A 22711-nucleotide genomic window follows, 5' to 3' on the forward strand; every position below is an offset into this window, starting at 1 on the left:
GCTGTAGAAAAAGCTTTCTTGAATTTCTTCTTGTTTCTCTTTGACTGGACCCTGGAAGATACTGATCTGGCTGGATCTGCAGCTGTGGGCAGAGTTCATTGGTTCTCAACCAATTTTTGTCTGTTGTTGGCAGTGTTTTCTGAATTGGAATTACCTGTTCAAAGGACCAGTAAGAGCTGCAAGGAGCATCAGAGCAAATGTGCTGCTCCTCTGTGCTTAAGGTGTAAGCAGGACTTCAGTCCTTCTGGAGACAATAATTTGCACTGTTTGTTTCTGTGTTATTTTGATATAGATTGGGAGGTAAATCTTGTTTCTTCTTTGTCAAGGTTGCTTTGCACATGGAAGATCTTTTGAATGCAGTTTATACCATTTACAGAATCAGTGAGGTTGGAAAAGACCTCCAAGACCATCGAGTCTAACCTGTGGCCAATCCTCACCTTGTCACCCAGAGCAGAGCACTGAGTGCCAGGTAGGTCCAGGGGTTCCAGGGACACCTCCAGGGATGGGGACTCCAGCACTGCCCTGGGCAGTCTGTTGTAGTGCTTAACAGCCCTTTCCATGATGAAATTCTCCTGAAATGTTCCTGCATGATCCCCTGGGGATGACTGGAATACAGCAGCGTTCCTCCCTCATGCTAAGGTAGTACCAAATGTGGTGCAGTTGCACCTTAAAGCTCAAGGAAAAGAGAGCAGGATCTGGCACCCCTCTTGTGAAAATCAGAGATCCTCTATGCTCTTCTGATTCCTTCACAATCCCTGCATAAGACAGGGTTTTTGGCAAGCTTTTGAAGCCAGGTTTTCCTGGATGAGGGTGCAGAGGACAGTGTTGTGCTGTGGGACAGGGGCAAGGAGGGTGAGCTCTGCGTACCTTAGGCTGGTCCTGCTGCCAAAAGCAATGTATTGTCAAACTATGGCCTAATTTTACTTACCTAGGGTGTGTTTAAAGAGGGATTGGCATCAGGAACAGGCCATTAAGCAATTGAAACTCTAATAGAAAAACATAACCTTATCACAGATTTTTTTTAAAAAACCCTCGGAAAATAGCTCAAATATAAGGTTAATTGGAGCCAGAAATGTCAAACTAATGTAGCAATTTACCCTGGGAGACTGCCCTGGCCTTTGAGTATAGCAATAGTACAGACTACTGAGTAGGATAGTGAAGAAATATAATAGGATTTTATGTAGTCCCCTGTCATATTAAACGTTCTTTGCAATTAATTTCTTGTTGCAATGTTATTTTCACTGACCTATTTTTTTTTTGACCTCCTACAATCTTTAAGCTACCAAAGTAGGGCATACGGGAATTCACATCTCCTTAAAAAAAAAAAACAAAAACCAAAACCAAAAACCAAACCAAAAACCCTAAAACCCAAAAAACAAAAACCAAACAAAACCAAAACAAAAAATCCCAAAAAAACAAACAAACAAATGAAAAACCTCAAAAACCAAACCCAAAAAAACCCCCAAACAAAACAAAACCAAACCAACAACCAACACAAAAACCACACAAAAAAACACCCCCTAAAAACCAAACCAAACAAAACCACAAAACCCCCCCAAAAAAGCCAGACAAAAAACCCCCAAACAAACCACAAAAGCCCCCAAAACTTAACTTTAAACCACTATCAGTGTACACATTGCAGTGTAGACTAATATTAACTCAGAGCAGTATAAAAATGCTATTGGCTCATTCTAGAATAGCCTTTAGTACTGAGCTGTACTGATCCATTCAGGAAAATGCTGCTTTTGAACAGCTCGTTCAGAAACAAGTGGGAGTTTTCTTGGACTGAGAGTCTGAGGATGTCTGCCCAGTGAATGAAACACGATAGGTGGTCCCTCTTTTCCTCCTTCTGGTTCCTGGCTCTGTTCCTTCTACAGTGAACTGGATGTCAGACCAAGATAGCTGGGTATTGTGATCTGGTCTGATTAATCCAAAACTGCTGGACGCAGAATTAACAATGATAAAGTTCAAAACTTGTAGAATAGCCAGGGAAACTTGGCAAATTCCAGCTGCTCTGATTCTATCTGAATCCCTTTCCAGCCGGGCTGGATACATAATAAATTTTCATTTTTTAATCAAACATCACTGAAGTGATTTGCTCTTTGTATTTTTATACAAACTTCGCCAGTTTACTACAGAAATGGCTGTATTTCTCTGGAGTTCTGATGTTTCCTGAAAGCATCTCTTTGTCTGAAGGTGTGAGTGGGTAGGATAGTCAAATCCCGAAATAGATCATGCCAGGGGAGCGTGAAATCTCCATCACAAAGACAGATAGGAGTCTGCTAGAAACAATCAGATTTAGAGGGAAAGAGAGTGACAGAATCTCCAGAAGTCCCTTTCACACCTATTTTTCTATCATCCTAAAAGATGGAAAGTTCTCCCCCAGGAGAGGGTAGCTGGTGTCCAGGTTTGCAGTCAAGGTTACCAGCTCAAAGGAGAGAGAATAATACAGGCAAAAAAACATCCTGATCTTGAATAAGAACTCCTAATATAAGCCCAAGTATTTTCCAAGCAAATGTCCTTAATATTTTTCCCTCTGGTAGTAAGGATTTTTTATTTTTAAAGTGGTGCTGGAACCAAATATCATTGAATCAAAGACAGCAGCATTAATCAAAGCACATCAAAGATGTTCCTCATCAGTTGCCTGGAGCAATAGAATCTATAGCGTATCATCTTTCTTATGCTAAGCTGGAGAAATTCAGAGAAGAGAATTCTGTCTGTTTGCTCTCAAATGAACACAGAAATAGTATTTTCAAGGTTTCTTTAATATTTCAGTGATTTGGTCCCTTCAGCCATCATAATTTCTTATTCACAGACTTAGATTTCCTGGGAATGTTTTCCATATGAAAATCGATCAAACAAGCTTTTAAAACTAAATATGTTGTAAGTTGCTTCTCCCAATAAAGTTACAGGAAGTGCTTTCCTCACTCACATTGACTCTGTTCTTTCTCTCTCTCCCTGTAGGTCATGCCAAAGGTACCCCATGGGCCCTCATTGCCTCACTACAGATGCGTTTTCCTCGTAGTTTCATAGTACCTAGAAGGAGCAAGCAGCTCAGCTGGGTAAACACACATCATTTCCTGTTCATGTAAGAAATCTGCCCTTAGTCCAATCTTTTCTGGTGTTCCCTGATACAGAAATGATGGCTGCTGGTTTTCACCATCTACTTCCAGAAGATCCAGTTGTTACCTAAAAACTTGTGGACACTGAGCAAAACAAAGTGATTCTTTGGCATAGAGAGGCCTGAATTTTAGATTTTAGAATTACTTGAGCAGTTTATAAAACACACACTAGCAAAACCTCTTGGTCCAGCCTGAGAACTTTGGGTGCAACAGTGGTAGATACTCGGGCCTTTCATGTGGATTGCACTGCCAGAAATAAAATCCAGTGATGTGAGAGTGTGATCAACCTGCAGAATCACCAAGGTCAGAGCTGTGGTTTTATGGTTTTCTAGGACATGCATTGTGCACCTCCTTACTAACGAGTCCCAGAGCATTTTGCAGAATGTGAGCCCATGGGCTGAGTTCTGTTCCCTGGCTCAGGGCTGGGACATTGTTGGCATTTCAGCGACACTTTGCTCTGGTTGTTACAGGAGGAAGTGAAGAACAGAAGTTCCCCATCTGAAACTGCAGGGGGAAATTTAGTGTGGTAGAATGTAATTATCCAAACTGGAGCATGGCCAGGATCCTGGAGTTAATAATACCCTCTGCTCTTGCAAAAAGTGTCATAGGATCTTTAATGACTGCTAGTGGTCAGTGGGCTTCACATCACATCTCCAAGACTGATATTAAACAGATCAGATGTGTGGGTGTTTCAGTCTGTCTTGTAACACGAATATTTCTGGATGGCCTGTGGCTGCAGCCTTCGGGTTGAGAAGGGAATTAAGTTAAACAGCCAGGGAGGAGACATTAGTCTTAATGAAAATGATCCCATTAAGGGCAAATGACATGCAATTGGTGAAGAGCAGCTGAGATGTTCCCTGAAGTGCCCATAAGGTAGTTTTGGGTACACCAAACCACCAACCATCTTCGGTGACCATGAGCACCATGCAGTTGGGAGGAATGGAGTAGAAAGAGGTTTACAGCATCCTTTGTATAATAGGGTCATCTCCTGTGGAAATCTGCATTATGAATTAACCCTGATTTTTGTAATAGTGGGAGCTATGTGCAAATTAGTTGGGAAGTGGGTGTAAGTGGCAAGATTACATTGTGCTAATTAGCCTGGCATTGAGGAACTGTACAAAGCCAGGGAACTTCCACAGCAGGGAAGAGAGCACATCACAGAGAATCCCTTTCGTCACAACTGACTTGTGCCATGGGACTTCAATTAAAAACCAGACCAGGCCACTTTTAATCGCTTTAATGAGAAATTAGTTTCTTTCAAAAAAGATAATCTTTTTAAAATTGTCTGCCTACTTCTAACGGTGCAGCCTATCGTGATGGGAGATGAGGTGCTAATTATCTGTCTTGGCGGCTTTTTCTGAGCACAAGGTTTGTTATTCTGTACTGCACCTGGCACCACAGGCTCTGCTCCTTGGGATCAGTGGGCATTACTCTACTGCCAGCTGTAATAAAGAGTAGAAGGCCAATGATCCTGTATGTTGTTAAAATGAAGAAAGACTTGCACGGTTCTCCCCCTTGGTACATCCCAGTACATTGGTACTTACACCATAACAGTATTGTCTCAGGGAATATAAGTCTGCTACAGGATATTGCCACTTTAACCACCTGAACTGCCTTTTAGTTCCAGTTTCAACTCAGTGTCAAAAATATTACCCCTGTTTAAGATTAATTTGTGACAAAATGTCATATTAATACAGCTATATTTCCCAGGGGATAAATATGGCCTTTTGAAGAGCAGCCATGGCTGAGTGCTATATAGGACTACAGAGAATTATCAACAGGCTTTTGCTTTAGCAAATGTCATGCTACCAGAAGAATGGTGCAGTTTGTGGGTAAGTATAGTCTACGAACCATTTTATTGTAAGAGGGAGGTTATGATATTTTCTTCCTATTAATCCATATCTCATCCCTAATTATATTAGCACCTCTCAGTGACACCTGATTAAGAATCTGAGGAGGAAACCGTCAGTTGCCTATAAATCTGTCAGTGTTGTATCACATTTACTTTTGGCATCTTAGCTATTTTGATGTTTGCCTCGAGGTTTGTGTATCCCTGGTAGAATTACTCCAGATTTACACCAACATGTGTGCAATCACAGTTGATCTCTATGTGATGCTGAGGAGTTTTCTTGTAAGGGGCTAAATCCAGCACCAGTTGTAAGCAGCTGTAATTCCAGTGAAACCAATAACATTTGCACCTGCATGTACTAAGGCTGACTTTAGAGCAGTTTATCAGGTATTTTCTTTGTACTGAAGTAGAATAAACTTTGTATTTCATTGCACCTTCGGTACCTGTAGTATGCCTTGGACGTCTGAACTATTGAAACCAAACTTCTTAACAGCCCTCAGATGTAAAGAAAAGGAGGATGAAAAAAAGTCCTAAAACTAATCTCTTGCCTCACAGCACTCCACCAAGATGACTCAGAAAATGACAAGGGAACCAGACTGCAAATTAGGCTCTAGTGCTTGTTGAAGACATTTGCCACCGGTTAAAATGAGTTATTGAAACTGTAAAGCTGAAGACTTCAGAGAAACTTTGATTGACAACAATAATTACAGTTATTCTTGTTCCTCTAAGAAATACAGTGCAGGCTAGGCATAATAAATGTATGAAAATGATATTCAAAATCTGAGCAGAAGTAGATGCAGGTCCAAACAGTTTAAATGTCTTCTGTACAAATTTCTGTGCATTTTTATATGTTAAAAGTAGCTGTAGTTACCAGGCAGGTGTGTAAATTTGCTTTGCATGACTAGTGTGGCTAATCATTGCATGTTTCCTAAAGAAACCTCTGTGAATAAAGGCTGCCTTGCACCCAAATCAGGCTGGGAGGGAGCAGGTTCAGGCTGGGGATTCTGCAGAGCGAGTGCAGTTCATGGGGCACTTCCACCTGATCCTTGTAACCTGTGTCTGGAGGAGATGCCTAATGATTGTTTGAACCACATCCAGATGCTGCCAGAGTGGTCAAATGATGTCTGGGGTACCTGAGGACAGCCCTGTGGTCAGCCTGAGCTTCCACAGTTCTCCTCACAGGGAGAGAGGAGGTGGAGTTGGGTGTGGAATTGTGTATCTGCGCACTGCTTGGTGCCTTGGGTGGGGAATCCTTCAAAGATCTAAAACCAGGAGCTCTTTTTGGCTAACCAGGCTAGCTCTCATCTGACAGGTGTGTGTTACTGAGATCAGGCTTTTCTAGACAGTGCCTTAGAACAGGGCTGGGAGTTCTCAAGTTTTAGGTGCCCTTTTCTTACATGTCTGTGTTGTATAATGCCATGATGGACTAACACATGAGAATATAAAATAACAATTTTTTTGTAGCCAGTGACCTTTGTTGTTATTTCCCTTACTTGAAAGCTACCTTGCATTTCCTTCTCCTGCTGCTGCAGTTATGATTCTTACCAAAAAACCCTGTACCTCTCACAAAGTGAAGTCAGGCTTATAGCTGTGCTCTGCTAGCAGGTGCTTCCAATTGCTGCAATAGATGCTTCTGCTGTGAGAAAATCACTTTTCCCTGTCCTGGTCAGAGAGCTGGACTCATTTTATAACACCAGGCAGAGTGTGGAAGAAGGCAGCACTGTAGCTGACCCTTCTTGCAAGGCCACAGCAGGGCCAAGAAAGTGACTGGAGACAGGGGCTGGCTTTATTGAGCCTGGTAGATGATATTGCTGGGACCTGATCAGCAGGGTTAACAGTCACAGGAAAAGGGACAATAAATTAGTCAATCCACAAGTGCCAAGAAAGAGTTAAATTAATGGAGGAAAAGGGAAAAAAAAAATTCTTTATGCTGGAGAATGATTCTGCTGGCTTACTTATCAGGTTCATGCTGAGCCCAGTCATAATTGGAATGTACCCTTTGTAAAGTTTATTGGGTCCTGGGGCAGCTTGTTACTGAACCGGTCAATTAATCTATTTTTTTTTTTAATGAGTTGGGGGATTTCCTTTTGTGGAAAATCACCAGGAAACCTGACCAAATGCCCACAGCTTGGGAAAAGCATGGCCTTAACACACAGAAAACCCTTCCTCCACAATTAGGAGAGGAAATAGACACCTCCCCTTATGGGCAACATATTTGACCAATCCAGGGACAAAATAGATGGGATTTCACCATTGACTTGCAGGTTGTGGAGAGAGGATCACCATGAAACAAGATTACTTGAATGCAGCTTGGTGTTGAAGGAAATAAAACTGTTGAGTCTCCCTGCTGAGAGACAAATGATTTCCATTTAAAAACCTGTTTGTTCCATGCTGTAACTCCCAATGTAGCAATAATTAATGATATCAGAAGGTTACGAAAGACATTCTGTTGTGCTTGCTCTGTTCTAGGCATGAAATTGGATTAGCATGAAGATAAACTTAGACTTTAAATCTGTTGAGGAAATCAGTAATTATGTCAAAATTCACAAATACTAATCTGTTTAAGTGTGGCAAGATACTGTTCATCTATCAGCAAAACATCCTGCCTTGTCAGAATTCTGTTGAAAGGTTAATTTCTTAAAATACTTGGATTTCCAATGCCAGAATATTGTGGAGATGCAGCTTGTTGAATAAACACAAACAATCTTACCTCTGAAAACATGGTTATTTCTGTTTCAGTGGCATCCAGCCAGTGCCCTCTCATGAGGAAGAATCAATTTGCAAGGTATTGAGTAAGTCCTTCGGCTCTGCTGTGGGGAGGTGACCACCCATGAAAACAACTGACATGAAAACAACGCAAGGTATGGCAGTGCATACTTATTAAAAGTCTGTCTTTGCTGGAAATGAGCACATGGAAATACTGCTGGCTTTAGGGCTAAGCAATGGGGACAGTTAGAAAGGCTCTGAAATTAATTCAGGTAGAAATTCACCATGTGGTGGGAAGGGGAAGAGATTGCATCTCTTCTCAAATATTTCACAATTCCAGCGCTGGCCCTGGTGCTGCCAAAGCTATTTTTAGACAGCTGTTGTAAAACCACAGAAGTAACAGAGCAGTGCCAACGTGTGCAGTGATTCAGTCTGCAAAGGAACCTGCTCAGGTGTAGCTCTGTGGCTACTGATACTCCTGGGGTGGAAGCTGGGCTTGATACACCCACTGAAGCTGCAGTCACACCTTCCCGTTGCAATTTTGATCTACCCTGAGGGAGCACATTAGCTTTGAGTGCCCATTTAATTAAGCAGTTTTGTAGTACAATTGTATTAGAAACAGAAAAAAATAACCTTCAGTGCTAGATTCCCTTCTCAGTGGGAGTGGAGGCAGTGAGCACTTGTATAAATCTATTAGGAATGGTCCTCAATGCCATCTACCATGAAACGTACATCCAAAACCACTTGAGACTTAGAAATCTGTCTAGTGCAAGAAAATTACAGTAGTTTGATTCTTTCTTCATTCTTTTAAAAATGCTGGGGGGGAAAAAAAGGGGTTTCAAATCAGGAAGATGGTTGGGAGGCTGAGAAAGCTGTTTCTATAGGCAGGTGTTGCTGGGCCATCACAGAGGTGGTGTGGTTCAAAAGGCTGGCAAGCCTCTCAGGAAAATGTTACTTTGCTTTGGTGCACAGTGCTGGCAAGAAGAGAGGCTGTTTGTAGCATCAAGTGTGTAGCCTGTGAGAAAGGTGAGTTTGCCAGCTGCTGAAAGGAGGAAAATCTAAGCTGAAGGATAACAGGTAACTTCAGTATTTTGCTGAATAGGTTTTAGAGCAGAAAACTGGATTTTTTTTTTGCCCTTAGGTAGAAAAAAAAAGATAAGGAAATATTTTTACAAATAATAACCTTTCTAATGTGTTTGCCTAGAGCAAAGCAAACCCTCCCAGCTTTTTATATATACCTGGCCACATCTAGCCTTTTCATAAAAGTCTGTGTTGAAAAAGAGTCCACAACCTCTATAGGTATTTCTTGTAGCCATGCAGTGGTTTCCCAACACTTAAAAAATCTCATATTCTGCTTAAGTGCACATTAAGCTAACTCCTTTTTCTAGCGAGGTTCATCTGGTTCTTCTAATCTATAAAACCCTTTCAAATTTTTGATGATATTTATCAAATCTCCCTCTTCAGTTTACAATAAATACTATGATGACCAAGTCAAACATAAAGATACTACTTCATTATTTTTCATGTTATTATATACTACTTCTCTTTACCAATTACTTTATCATTTTTTCCTGTGCCTCTAACTCTTTTCTTTATCATAGGCTGCTTGCATGGGCTCAGCCATAAAATCATCTCTCTATGAAAGAAACATCCTTCTATTTATTGTGTCTATTTTTATGATGACTTTTACTTTGAATTTATTTTATTTAACAATCCTCTACTTCTTTGCTTTCAGTACATTATAGCTGCTCCTTCCTGTGTCATTTGGAACTGGCCAAAGTTGGCAGATCTCAAATTTCTTTTTCCTCTTTGAAACGTGCAGTTTCTTTCTCCTTCAGTGATAATGGGCATTGTGTTTCCTTAGAAATATTTTTGGGGCCCTATTATTCCTCAGCCACTTCAGTTGGCAAACTGAAGGCTTGGAAACAAATTAGCTTGGATGGCAGCCCAAGCTGTCAAAATGAGCCTTCCATTCATTACTGAATCATCCACCTCCTGCATTTAGATCTTCAGCCCCACTTTTCCAGTAAGCTTCTCAGTAGAGTTCTTGGAATTCTTTTTTCTGTCACTTTTGAACTAACTACTCCAGTCTACTTCATTTATGACCACACAGCAAAGCTACTTCCCCATTATCTGAAAGTAGTGAACTAATAACGCCAGTATAGAGGGCAGAGCTGGTCATCGTTTTTGGTAGAAGACATTAAAATTATATTTTTCTCACATATTATTCCTCTGTGAGTTACCTGAGGCCGAGGCCTTGATCATTTTGTCAGGCAAGAAATTCCAGGTAGAAAAACTGGTTCCTACATGGGTGCCATTAAAATTGTATCATTAGTTTTGCTCTGAAATGATCTGTAGATGAGGGAGGAAGGTCTTGTATCACTTATGGCCTTTAAATATTTTCCCCCAATTCTTTCTGGGCTTTGGGGTTTCTTTGTGTGGTTTGTTTTTTTTTTTTTTTTCTGCTTTGTTTTCCTTCTCCCCTGTTTTTGTCAACAAACATTTTCTCAGAGGAATAAATCTCTCAGAAATACTTTGTAGCACCTTTTCTCTCTTCTCACATGGTGTTAAAGTGGACTTTGTTAAGGGGAGTTTCAGAACAAAGTGTTTTGGTTCCAGGCATGAATTTTTTCTCCCCCACTATTGTAGTCAACAGAATGAGGGGAAAGGAGGGAAATTTCTTGGCCAAAGCCCCCATTATCAGCATGTACAGTGTTAATATTAGAGACTCTGGAGAAATTTCCACTGGCAATGCAGCTGTTCAGATGAGGAGTCCAGGACTGAACAAGTGTCAAACCTTGTAAAGTTTTAGAAGATAAAGTTAGGAAAAATGCATACATATTTCTAGCAGAAAGGGAGCTTTAGTCCTGCATTACTGGGTTTGAGGCTGGCCCAGAAAAGGTGTTTAGGTTTTTCTCATGGGAAAGGTCACAACTTTATTTCTTATTTATCACTAGAATGACATTTGTGCCTCCAGTCTGAATATAGAACAGCATGACTTGGGACTTGGACAACAAAAGCCTTGGACCTCAAGGACTTCAGATACCTAGAAAAACATGGAGAGAACATGGAGACAGCTGCCAGGCTGTGTAAGTCTAGAAGGTACCTATTCCTTATTACTTTGTTTTGGTCTCAAGTGATTTTTTGCTGGAGTTGCACTCTTTATTCAGTCACTTGCTAATCTTCTTAAACCCAGATTGGGCCAACAACCACAGAAATTCTGTTTTTGCTATGCTTGTCAGCTGAGAAGTGAAGAATAAGCTGGAAAACTGCGTTTTATATTCAAGTTCAGTTGTAAATAACTGCTGCTGTACACAAAAAGTCTCATAATAATGGCATGGGATGAACTGAATATTGCACAAAGTGTAATAAGCCTTGTTTTTTTTCAAATAACAGAACTCTTGATTGATAGTAAAAGCAGATCATGAAGAGACAGGACACCCACAGTCCTCTCCCTCACTGTCAAGAGCAGCAGAGTTATCCATAGATGTGGCCTGAAACAGGGGCAGCAATATTCTCCTCTCCCCACATAAAGATGGATACTCATACAACAGTGAGTTAGCAAAGAAAATTGGATTGCTGTTGCACTTCTTGTAATGCAACTTTATATCTTTTTTTCCTTAACCAACTTCTCTGGGATTCTGACACAATTATAATTCTGTTACAAAAATTAAAAAAAAGAATTACTGAAAAAATTTTCTAGGATTGTTCTTCTAAGCAGGTAAGTATATTTCCCTTTTTTGTCATGCAGGAATGTTGCCTCCCAAATTAAATATGCATTTAGCATAAATACACTGTGGTGATTATTGCAATTCAGGGACTAACGATTTCCTTTTTCTCTAGCTTTCCTGCTATGCAGTTGGTTGTGTTTCCACACTTATGGTGGAGAATTAACTCCCTGTGGATAATATAGCTTCACTTGCAGCAGATGTCAAGACTCTTAATCAGAATTTAAGTAGCTTCAATTACATTTACTTAATTCACTTTGGAAGTGAAGTAAGTTAAATTGAATTAGGCCTACTTTAATTCTGAATGAGTATGTCCACACAGATATTCAATGCATTTCAGCTAATCTGTTCTAAAAATTAATTCAGGTTCTGTTTGCAAGTACTCTCCAAAGTGCAGATCCACAGCCTGTGGGTGCTGGAGATAAGGAATGGGGAGGGACAGACAATGCTGGGTATGAAAGGCATGGTTGAGGACATTTGGATGCAATAAGTGCAATTCCATAGCAAACAGGAAATGTATTTAGCCACAGTGCACAAAAGCCTGGATCTTTTTCTGCATGGTTAGAATGAAATGTACTCAGAGAGCAGCTGCCCCACGCCTGGGTTTGCTCTATGGGATGCAACTGCTATCAAGGTGGTTGAAATTATAATATATAGGCAGACACCAAGGTAAATGGAGCCAAAAATGTATCTATTCCTTTATCTGTTAGCAGCAGTGGCCAACTGCAGAGCTTCTGAGGAGGATAAAACTATGCGCTAATCCCTGGTGCATTTCCCTGGCAGAAGTTAGCAGGGGTTCAGGATTTCCTGAGTCAGAAATGGAGTTCTGGAGCAATTATTAATTGCTCATAATGGATTTTTCCCATGAGTTGCTGAGCACTTTAGCACTTTACTAAAACAGAAGTGTTTACTATTGCCTGTATGGTTTCTGTCATTTGTATTACCTACCCATCATTTGTAAAATGCAGTTCTGACATTAACTCTGCAGGTATGTGGCCAATGTGACTATTTTCTCTAAGTCAACAACACAGTAGATAATGGCCTTATAAAGCCTGCAAAGTTATGATCCATCCATGTCCTGAACAAGCACACAGTCCTGATCATCCTCTCTCAAAAAGGATGTGATAGAAAAAGAGAAGATACAGAGGAGAGCAGCAAGAATGTGTAAAGTTCTAAATAGGATTTCCTGGAAGATATTAAATAAAATAGGGCAGTTAGGTTTGGAAGAGAGACAAGCAATACAGGTGTGCATAAAGTCATGAATGGCATGGGAAAAATGAACTGGAAATTACTATCCGCCTCTATAACATAAAACTAAAGGGGCAATGGAGGGAATTTGAAGGCAGCTACTTTAGACCAGAACAAATAGAATTGCTTTTTCACACAGTGCATAATTCAGTTGTGGAACTTATTGCTGACAGATATAGATTCAAGAAGCAATTAGACAAATTCATGGAAAATAGGTCCAGCAGGGGCTATTAAACATGCTGATGCAGATGCAACCTCTGGCTCAGGAAATCCCCCTATGGCAGATTGCCAGAAGCTGGAAGGTGGAAGAACCATCACTCTAGGCTTCATGTGTTTCTCTGGTCTTTCTCTGAGTAACCACTTTGGGTTGCTGCTTAGTGTGGGTTTCAGGCCTCCACGGAAGATTGTGCCTCTTAGGCTTTTATTTGTCCCTCCTAAGGCATTGCTTGTATTCCATGTATTACATTGTTTAATTTCCTCTCTTTACAGGGCTGTGTTATAATTTGGATTTTGGTTTTTGGCAGTAGTTTAATTGCACAGCATGAAGCGCAAAGTATCAGTCTGCTGTCGTGACAGCACAGTAATGCAAAAGCCACCATAATTAACCCTGTGGCAAAACACACAAGTTCCACATCCCCATCCCTGCCCACATGGATGAGTGGGAAAGATTAGCAGTTCAGTGCTTACAGGAAGCTATGCAATTGATGGTCTGGCAGAAAAAGGGAGGGAATGAATTCCAGAGTACCTCCCTCCATCCTTTTAAACCACTTTAAGATTAACAGTCACTGGTGGGGCTGTGCAGCCTGCCTAGCACCATTATAAAGAAAGGTGCTGCATTTCTAGGCTGGACTTTCCTCTTGTCATTTCCAGTTGCAGAAATATGTGGGTTGCATTAGTTCATCTGTAGAGGCTGAATTTAGCAGAGAGATTGGTTTGCTGGAATCATGTTCCCAAAATGGAGAACAGCAGGGAATTGGCCCCTGCCACAGCTGTGGGACAGGAACAAGCAACACCAGGTACAGTCCTGGAGATACAGAGCCAGCTCCTGCCTCAGCACTAATTTCTTGCATAACATTGAGCAGATTCTCTGTTCTTCCAAAAAGCTGCCTCCCAAGGGTGAATATGTCTCTGTATATTCGGCTGCAGAAAGGCCACAGCTTCATCCCTTTGTCTGCCTTTTCATTCCTCTTGGGTTTGGGCTTCACAGAGCTCCACAAACCCACCAACTATAGATCAATGTATCTGATACTCTTATTAATGCTGTATTCAGGTTCCAATTCTATGTTGAATGATACCCCACTGGTTCTGGGGGAAAATCTTTGTCTTTTTCCTTCTGTGACTAAGAAATGGCTCATGGTGCATTGAGCTCATAGATTCTCTTTGATTGTGAGTGTAACCTTTCAGCGTGAGGCTGCTGGTGCAAGTGAAATCAAAAAACCTTTGTGAAAGTGTCTTAACAAGCCAGTGGTGTGATGGTGTAAGCTCTCACCTCGCTCCCAGTCAGCCTGAGCTTGACCAGGTTCTTAAGACTGCCAAAAGGTGGTTTTAGGCATATTGTGCTTTCTGATTACTTGCCACAAAATAATTAAAACATTGGTTTTGCACTCCCAGGCTGTTTGTCCCTAACACTGCCTAAATGAATCACATGCTGTTTTTCTTAATCCAAATGGGATAGATTTGGAGTCCCACTGTGATAACTCCTGAGTACAATAAATAGAAAAATATAAAGGCAACCCCTTTTCTCATCACAGACTCCTAAAGGGAAAACTATGGGTGCTCAAGTGACTTTGCAGAACGAAAACAGTTGATGCCCAGGGCCTGTTCTAAGTGAGGGAGCATAAGAAAAACTACATCCAGGATAAACAAAAGTGAGCTACCTACCATGTACATGAACCTGTTCCTCAGGGAGGAACTCACTGCTTTACACCTGTATGCCTGTATGCCTTCACCCTGAATGCTTTAGGCATTTGCATTGTTGTCATCTAAAAGCTGTTGCTCTGAGTTCTGTGGTTATGTCTACATAGCACTAAAGGACAATGAAAAGCTCTTCTGTGACTGTAAAAGTGCCTAATCAATCAATAAATATTGGTTTAAATGAGTGTTAGGTGCTGCACAAGCAGTATTGATGTGAACTGAGGAGGAAAAGAGAAGCCTTGAGAGATGCAGGTCTGCTCCCCCAGGAGGTGTCCGAGTGTACTTATTTTCCTGTACTTTTATCTTCTGTAGTGAAAATAAGCACCTAAATTTTTTTGAACAGCTATTAAATTCTATTAATTTAATAGGAAGAGATGCTGGTACCTGTATGAGGCTGCTGCTAGAACTGCATTAATAAGTTACCATTTTTTTTAGCTAATCTCCTGTTTGTCAGGATTTTAAAACAAAGGTAGTGAGGGTCAGTGACTTTCCAGAGATCTCACAGTGGAATTGTTGTAGGACTGTAATAAGAACCCAGGCCATCAGTTCTGAGCACTTTGGGCTGTTTGTTTTAAGGCTGGCTGTTGATAGGAAATGCAGTATTTACCAACAACTTGGCAATCTGAATGGGGATCTTGCAGGACACTGAGCTACGTAAAAGAAATCTGTAATGTGTCCTGCCCAGCTCAAATGCATTCAGCTGCTGCATTGTGGTGGATTTTCTATCCACAGGTGAACTCTGTAAGGTTCCAGAGGCAGATACTGAGAAAAGGGAAGGAAGGCTGTCAGATGCAGGCATTTCTGCAGTGTAGGAGGGAAAAGGAGCAGATCTGTGCATGTACAGGCACAAAGGTGTGTGTTAAGTTAATTATTAGGGCCAAAACTACATTGTCTGTGCTGCCTTGGAAAAGTGGCAGGGGAAGGAGACGTAGGAAAATAGCTTGGCACTGTGAGCTCCGTGGCACAGTGGAGAGGAGGTGAGGGTGACATGGAGAAGGCCACTGGTAAAGAATTTCCAGTTCTGAGGCTCTATTCCCAGCTGTTCAGCTGCTTTGCACATTGCAAAAATAATAATTGTTGTTTATTAGGAGCCTATCCATCAGCTGATGCCTCAGCTGCCTCTCGAGATTATAATACGAACCAAATTGGGCTGCTGCTCTCAATAAAGAGATTTTTAATCTGTTTCAGAGCAACTGCATGACACTGAAGTCATTCTGAGGTTAAGTGGGAAGGAGTTCCGGGAAACTGAGGTTGTAGGAGAATTATTTGTGCAAACAGTATCTTTCTGCAAATACAACCAGTCTGAGGGTTATGCTTGTGCTTATTAAGGCAGAACAGTATAAAAAGGGTTTGAAGACTGGAAGCAGATCTTAGTGCCTGCCCATTAAACGCCTGAGACGTGAGAACCAACTTTTTAAACTCTACTTTTATGATCGTCAAGTCTGTGACAGGTCAGTGTTTAGTCTATTATCTTATCAGCTGGTGGCTACATATTCATTGGAGAGAGATGAGCTGTCCATTATATGTATTTTGTACTTTTATGATGAAAGATAATTTGTGTAAAAGCATCCAAAGCGTAGGCATTTTGGGATGCTTTTAACATATCAAAAGAATCTGATCTGTATCTGTCTTTTTCCTCTAGCCAAATTACTCACCAGGAATACTGATTCTTTTATTTCCTTTCCATTCATTTTCCATGCAGTCTGTGTTAAAAAAAATTATCTATTTTATTATTTTTTTTTATATAAGGGATGCAGAACAGGAAGTGGAGGATAAGACACAGAACAAAACCACAGAAATAAGGGCTTTTTGGATCACAGTTTAAAAAATTTATTCTAATTATTTATTGCATCAAATATTGGTTTTAGAGGGACCATTTTTCTGTTCCCTCTATATATTTTCCCCTCAGTTCCCTCATATTTGCCAGACTAGGAAAATTTGAAGGAGCTAAACAAACAACCTGGAAGAGACTGGCTTCTTTATAAACCTCTGCTTTATTATCAGGCTATTTTGAATGAATTAATCTTAGCATGTGTCCCCAGTTATCCAATAGAGAAGATGCTTCTCTATCTGCCAGATTGGAAGCTTGGGAGCAGTGTTAAGTAGCCAAGTGGGTTTGGTCTTGGGGTTGCAAATCTCCTTTTTCTGGAGATTTCTTTGGTGAAGCCAGAGTAGTTTGGAATGATGTTCAGTCTTCTGAATCATGTGGGGCTGTGGAGCTATGCCACAGTAAATTCTTTAACCAGAAAAAGATATTATTTGTCTGGGAAGCTGTCTTCCACTGTTCCTTCTTTTCCATATGTGGAAATACACGGTTGCCATGGAGTTGTAGCAGGCTGGTCTACTCATTTTGCAAGTCTCTCAAAGTTTTAACCCTTTTCAATTTGCCAATCTGCCCCTTTTTTCTTCTTGGACAAGAACTCTTGGGTTTAAGCCTTTTGACAGCTCTCTCGCTTTCTTTGGTCTTTTTTTTTCTTTTAAGTTAAATTTCATAGATGAATTTCCAAGGGAGCCATGGATACCCAGGGCTCTGAAAACCAGAGATTAAAATCACCATATAAAGGATCTAGAAAGGCTCAGAGCACATTAGCCTGGTAATGATTAGTTCAATGATTATTGTGCTTACTTTCAGATGTTTTAGATAGTATATACAATATGTCTAATATGTTGTCTTGAGGAATATATCAGGAAGGATGTCTTCATGTAGCAAAGGAATTCATAGCTGTGGGCTTGAAGTGCTTGTTTATGGTCAGTGTCTTTTCTTTGTCTTTTAAGAAAATGCTTCATGCTCTCACAGCACCTTTTGCTCCCAAGGGCTTGCTCCTGATCTATCAGGATGCAGATTAACTGCTTGATTTAAGCCAGAGATTCATGGCAGTGTGAATCCATGGTGAGATCAGTCTCTGGCTCATGCAGGTGAGGTTCCCCAACAAGCTTTAGCTGCAGTCTGCAGCAGCTGGCCAGGGAGAAGTATCTCAGTGGGAAAAGGAGAATAATAAATGTTCTCCACTCTGGGTCCTGCTGCTCTCCTTCCCCTCTGATTTGGAGTGACAATCTCAGTGTTCTTCCCTTAGTCTCCTCTTCCCACTATGTCACTTCTCTTGATTTTTGGTTTCCTTTGGTCCTATTTCTGCATTTTTTGACATTTGCCTTTACAGCTCAGTTTCCTGGTTCCTCATCTCCCTTCTCAAGTGTATCTCCTCCCAAAGCTATGGAGCTGTGCTGCTCAGACTGCTCCCTGAGTTCACCCTTTCTCTTCCTCATCATGCCTGCAGACAGGGCCCATTCCATAGACCCCCCCTAAGCTTCTTTTAACTCCTACAGCTCTTTTCTTTTTGAATCCAGTCTCTTACTCATTGGCCTTAGGTTTGTGAGAGGTTTGGGACTGGCTTCTCCAATTATTACCTTCTTTCAGAGGGCCATCCATCAGAGCAATTAGCCAGCTCTCCTTCCCATTCCAATCAGGAGGAAAGGTGTTCCTATCACTCCATAAGTGCTTGCTTTACATGCAAAAGTGCATGTCTGCATTTTGCCTTCAGTAAATAGTGCTGCATTTTTAATGAGCTTGTCCCTAAGTAACAGATTGTGCCGCCAAATGCTTTAAATTTCTGTCTTTTCAGATTCTAAAATAAGTTTTTGCTGACTTTTTGTTGGTAATGGCTGAAGGGGATGGTTTTCAAAATATGCATGGCTGGCACCAGCTGAAGATTGCTTTTTATTTTCCTCATGCTGAGTGTGCTGGCTCTTTTCTCTCATTTATCCCAGGGAAGCTTGTTTAAATGTCCCTTGCATGCTGTAGGAATTGAATCTACTGTAGGAACTCAAGCTTGTAGCATCTTTCTCTGGGCCTCTGGAACTTCCTGGGGGTGAAAATCTGCGTTTAATGATGAACTTTGCAGTCTGAAGCCTCGTGTGAGAGACTACCCAAGGAGTAAGACAGGAAATGTGTCGGTGTGCTCCGTTTTAATTCAGGAGGTAAATGAGGGCACTGTGGGTCATGGCCATAGGTGTCAGCTCCAGGCTGAAAGGCTCAGCCCCTTGGCTCAGCAGTTTGAACAACAGCCTGTGTGGAGCCTCTGCCTAGAGCTTGTTCTGAACTGAGGGATTGGTGTGAAGAGAAACATGTTCTTAATCTTGAGTTTCTGAAAGAGATTTGGCAATGTGAAATCCCAAGGCTGCCACGGTGCTTTTGGAATTGAACTGAGAATCAGTGAGTTAAATCTATTCAAATGGTTGGTTGTGGGGCCAGATTTCCAGCTGATGTTGCTCAACACACTTTAATAAAACCAGTTATCCCTCATGGATGTCAACAAAGCTTTATCATCTTATGCTTTTTAAGAATCCAGCCCCACAGTGCTACAGATATTTCATTTTAAGTACTGTAATACGGGAAGATGCTGTAAGGTTTTGTTTTGAAAATAGGGAGCATGAATAGTTTTGGGTGAAATACAAGAAATAGAATTTAGGGGAATGGTGCAGAGTTGTTAACACTTGTATAACCCTGTTAGGCCCGAAAAGTGTGAGGCCTGAGAAGAACAGCTTGTCACCTGAAGCCATTGTGAACATGAGGCTGGAACTAAAGGAAGCAGAAAAGTGTAGCATTAATTTTATTTTTCATGGTGGTAAGGGTTGTTTTGATGTTGTAAAGTGAGGAAGAGCTAAACTTACCCATAGACATAAGGGAGATGGATCTGACCTGGTAGAGAACTGTAGCCTGATCAGGTTTCTGGCATATTCAAGGAACTCTGGTATGAGATTGGAAGAAAGTGATGAACAAATTGTCTCCTGGGAGAGCTGAGGAGGGCCAGGATGAAAGGGAAAAGAGGGGGAAGTGGAAAGAGGGGGAAAAAAAAGAAGTTGTGCAAGGTGCTGAATGTGAAAACAATAAGCTTTGATGTGATGAACATTGGCTGGGAAGCAGAAGGATCTGAGGATGGCAGAGAAGGTAGGTGACTCTGGATAAATGGACTGGAGGGGATGAGGGCAGAAGCCTGGAGGGGAGAAAGCTTCAGTGAGATGAGGCGTGAGATGACTAAGCCTTGGCTGAAAGGCTTCAGCTTTGTGAATTGGGCAGGAGGATTTAATGGCAGCTTTGACGTCTGGGAGAAGAGGGAGGAAGAGCTGAAAATGCCCCTAAGAATTTGGATCTGTGAGAAGGACATCGCCACTGGCAATGTGGAAAGGAAGGAGAAACTGCACTAACCCCCAAGGCTGACAGTTCAAAGGCTGAAATTTTGAGCTCACACAAGGAGTTTGGGGGCAGCAGGCACTGACAGCCCCATGAAGCTGCTCTGGAGCTGGTGTAGTGTGTGGGTGATGAGCAGCTTTTCCTTCGGTGGGACAGGGGCTCACACTGGTGTCAGGTCACCGTGCCAGCCACAGAGCTCACTAGGGAGGTGGCAAGGAGGTGTTTTAAGGCTAAAGTGGATTCCCACTCCCAGAGCAATAGGGGATGTCAGGGAAATAGTGTGGCTCCCTCTGATAGCAATATACTGTGCACCTGCTGTTCTCATCCATTGTCCCCATCTCCTCCAGGGCTCTGGCTGACTATCCCTGCTCCATGTGGAAGCAGGCTGCTGCCTTCCAGGGCTGGACCTGGCTGTGGGGAAGGTGTGCCAAGGCACTGCCTGTCCTCCAGTCTGTGTGACATTGCAGTCCCTTGAGTGCCTCCTTCCCTTTCTCTTCCCCTGCACATCTGCTCCTGGTTTTAAAGCTCCTGATTTTGTACTTTGAGGGAGATCCTCATCCCCATCATGTTGTGGGTGCTGGGAGTGTGCATGTAGGAGGACATTCACAGGCAGGCCTTGGGAAATGTGCTACCCTTCTGGCACCACCCAGAGTTTCAGTCTTCTGGGTACACCCCAAACACCATGCTTTTCTTTTTTATTTTTTTCTTTTTGTTTTTAAGCATGATATGGCTTTTCTTAGGCCACATGTGGTGCACAGAATAGAACGTCAGCTGTGAGAAGGAGACCAAGGTTTACCTCAGGACCCTGAACTTCGTGTGCCTTTTTGGTGTGGATTTCCCAAGCTGTGATTGTAACAAAGCTTCAGATCCCTTTTCCCTGCTCTTTCTCCAAATCTGGGGTGTTTCCTCTGGTTCACACAGACCAGAGGCTGCTCCCCTCCTTCTTCCAATGTGCCCCTGGTCCTGCCCAACCTGACACACCTCTGCAGGACACCAATTTTCAGTGTAGCTCTTGTCAGTCTGGGTCTTTTAAGCTCCGAAGTTTGAGGCCCACAATGTGTCAGTGCCTTTGAAAAACTTGGCTAAATGGCTTCGTAATTGCAAGGAAATGAAATGGTAAATGTCAGTATGGCTACGGTGAAAATGTGAGTGTTCAGGCATTTCACAGGGAGCTTCTCCCACTCCTTTTTTCTCTTCTAAGAATGCCCAGTTTTTCAACAAGCCACTTTCAAGTACGCAGACAGTGCAAGATCCTGAGTTAAATGTATCCTTTCCACAACTGTACTGACTTCAATAGAGTTGCACCAACACTTGTCCCATCTTTTGTAGCTGATTAATTTATGTTCATTTTACTTCTCCAGTGCCAATGAAAGAATTTAATAGACTTTTATTGTTCCCTGCAGATTCCCCCCCTCTGTGCAGAGAGGCATCAAGCTCTTCTGTGGGTTGGCATTGTTGTTCTTTCCCTTTTTGATTTCCTTCATGGAACAGAAAGAGATTACACCAGGGGAGCTAACTGTGTACTTGGCTCTCCAGGGAATTCAATACACGCCTGCAATTAACCTGCATTGAACTGGCCATTGGATGTTGCTATTCCTCCACAATAAACACAGATGGGAGGCAGTTTTGACTGAGTATTTGTATACTGCAGGTTGGCACAGCTCAAGTCAAAATAAATACAATTTCCAGACGGTTCGGATCCTTGCCTCTCCTTTCTGCTTTTTCTTTTTTTTGACAGAGCAGGGGAAAAATCTGAATAGTATAAAGAAACCCTTCTTGTTTGTCCCCCAAAATAAATATTTCACCTAAAAGCTGAATTTATTTCAGATCTCAGCCCCATCAGTCTGTCAGGGAGACAGTAAAAGGGGAGAAAAATTTTAATCAGGATTTAGCAGGGAAAGTAATTCAGTGGGAGGGAAAGTACAGTTTGAATTGCACTTAATATCACAAGCTCTCATCTTGCTGATGCTTGGAACATTGTACAGCTTTACTCCTCTCATGGGCAGCTTGAGTTCTGAGGATTAAAATAAGATTCTGAAGGTCTGTGGGCGAAAAAACATCTTTATGTGTTTCTCAGGCTAGAAAATGAAGAGAATATGTTCCAACTGAAATAGTTTTTTCTTTACTTATTTGGGGAGGGAAGGCTGTGGGTTGGAATGAGCACCTAATTAGCTATTAATTATTTTCCTCATTCACAAAAAAAAAAGAGGTTTCCTCCATTGCCAAAAGTGGGTTGTCTGTGGGAAAACATGAGCTCTGGGAAGATTAAAAAAAAGTAAGCAAAACAAAGCACAATTGTTAAGTTTAAAGAAATTGAGCTAAGCATATAAAAAATCTGCCACCAGGGTCAGACTTGATGCCATGTGTATTTTTTTTTTTCATTAAAGGAGTGCAGATTTTGAGCCCAAGCTATTATTTCAGGTGACTTGAGGCCCTCCGGGGGCAGCAGTGAAATGGAAAAGAGCACGGCAGCCTGCTCTTGGAACTGATGCTCACTGAATCTGAAAGGTCATGTCATGTTTTCTGGCAATTGACTCAATGGGTTTGGATTCTACAACATAAGGTCGGGCCGTTTTCACTCAGCACATGTTTACTGGGGAATGTGCCTTCCAGTTGTTTTCACATTGACCTTATTACCCTGCCACACTGATGAGCCTGGCACAAAACCTACTTTTTGTATTGCTCTGTGCACCACATTCCCTCTCCCTTTCCTGCCCTCCAACATTGTTACTTTGGGCTGCGGATGGAGGATTTGGTGTCTGCTTTTGCCCCTGCTTCCCATGCCTCTGTTACAACCCAGTGTGCAGAAGCCCCTTGACTGCACACTTTGGAAGGATGAGAAGGTACAGTGGGATTGCCTCATGTTTGGTTCCCAGGTTGTGCAGTAGGAAGTCTGGGAAGGAGAGGAGACACAGGCTCTGGGCTCTAAACTCGAGTAGGAAGGTTCACAGCATCT

At 41.8% G+C, this 22711-nt stretch overlaps 1 long non-coding RNA gene across 1 annotated transcript in view; it reads left to right on the forward strand.

Annotated features, from left to right (window-relative positions):
- The first annotated feature begins 356 nt into the window (after nt 1-356).
- Nucleotides 357-22711, forward strand: part of LOC146432598 (uncharacterized) — a 138721-nt gene continuing 116366 nt past the window's right edge. Inside the window, exons 1-5 of the long non-coding RNA XR_014854249.1 lie at nt 357-469; nt 2965-3062; nt 4833-4954; nt 7711-7832; nt 10635-10779. This is a non-coding gene — a long non-coding RNA (uncharacterized LOC146432598). The remainder of the gene's footprint in view (nt 470-2964; nt 3063-4832; nt 4955-7710; nt 7833-10634; nt 10780-22711) is intronic.

Source organism: Lichenostomus cassidix, chromosome 10, assembly GCF_008360975.1.
Source record: "Lichenostomus cassidix isolate B80296 chromosome 10, HeHo_3.0, whole genome shotgun sequence".
NCBI lineage: Eukaryota > Metazoa > Chordata > Aves > Passeriformes > Meliphagidae > Lichenostomus > Lichenostomus cassidix.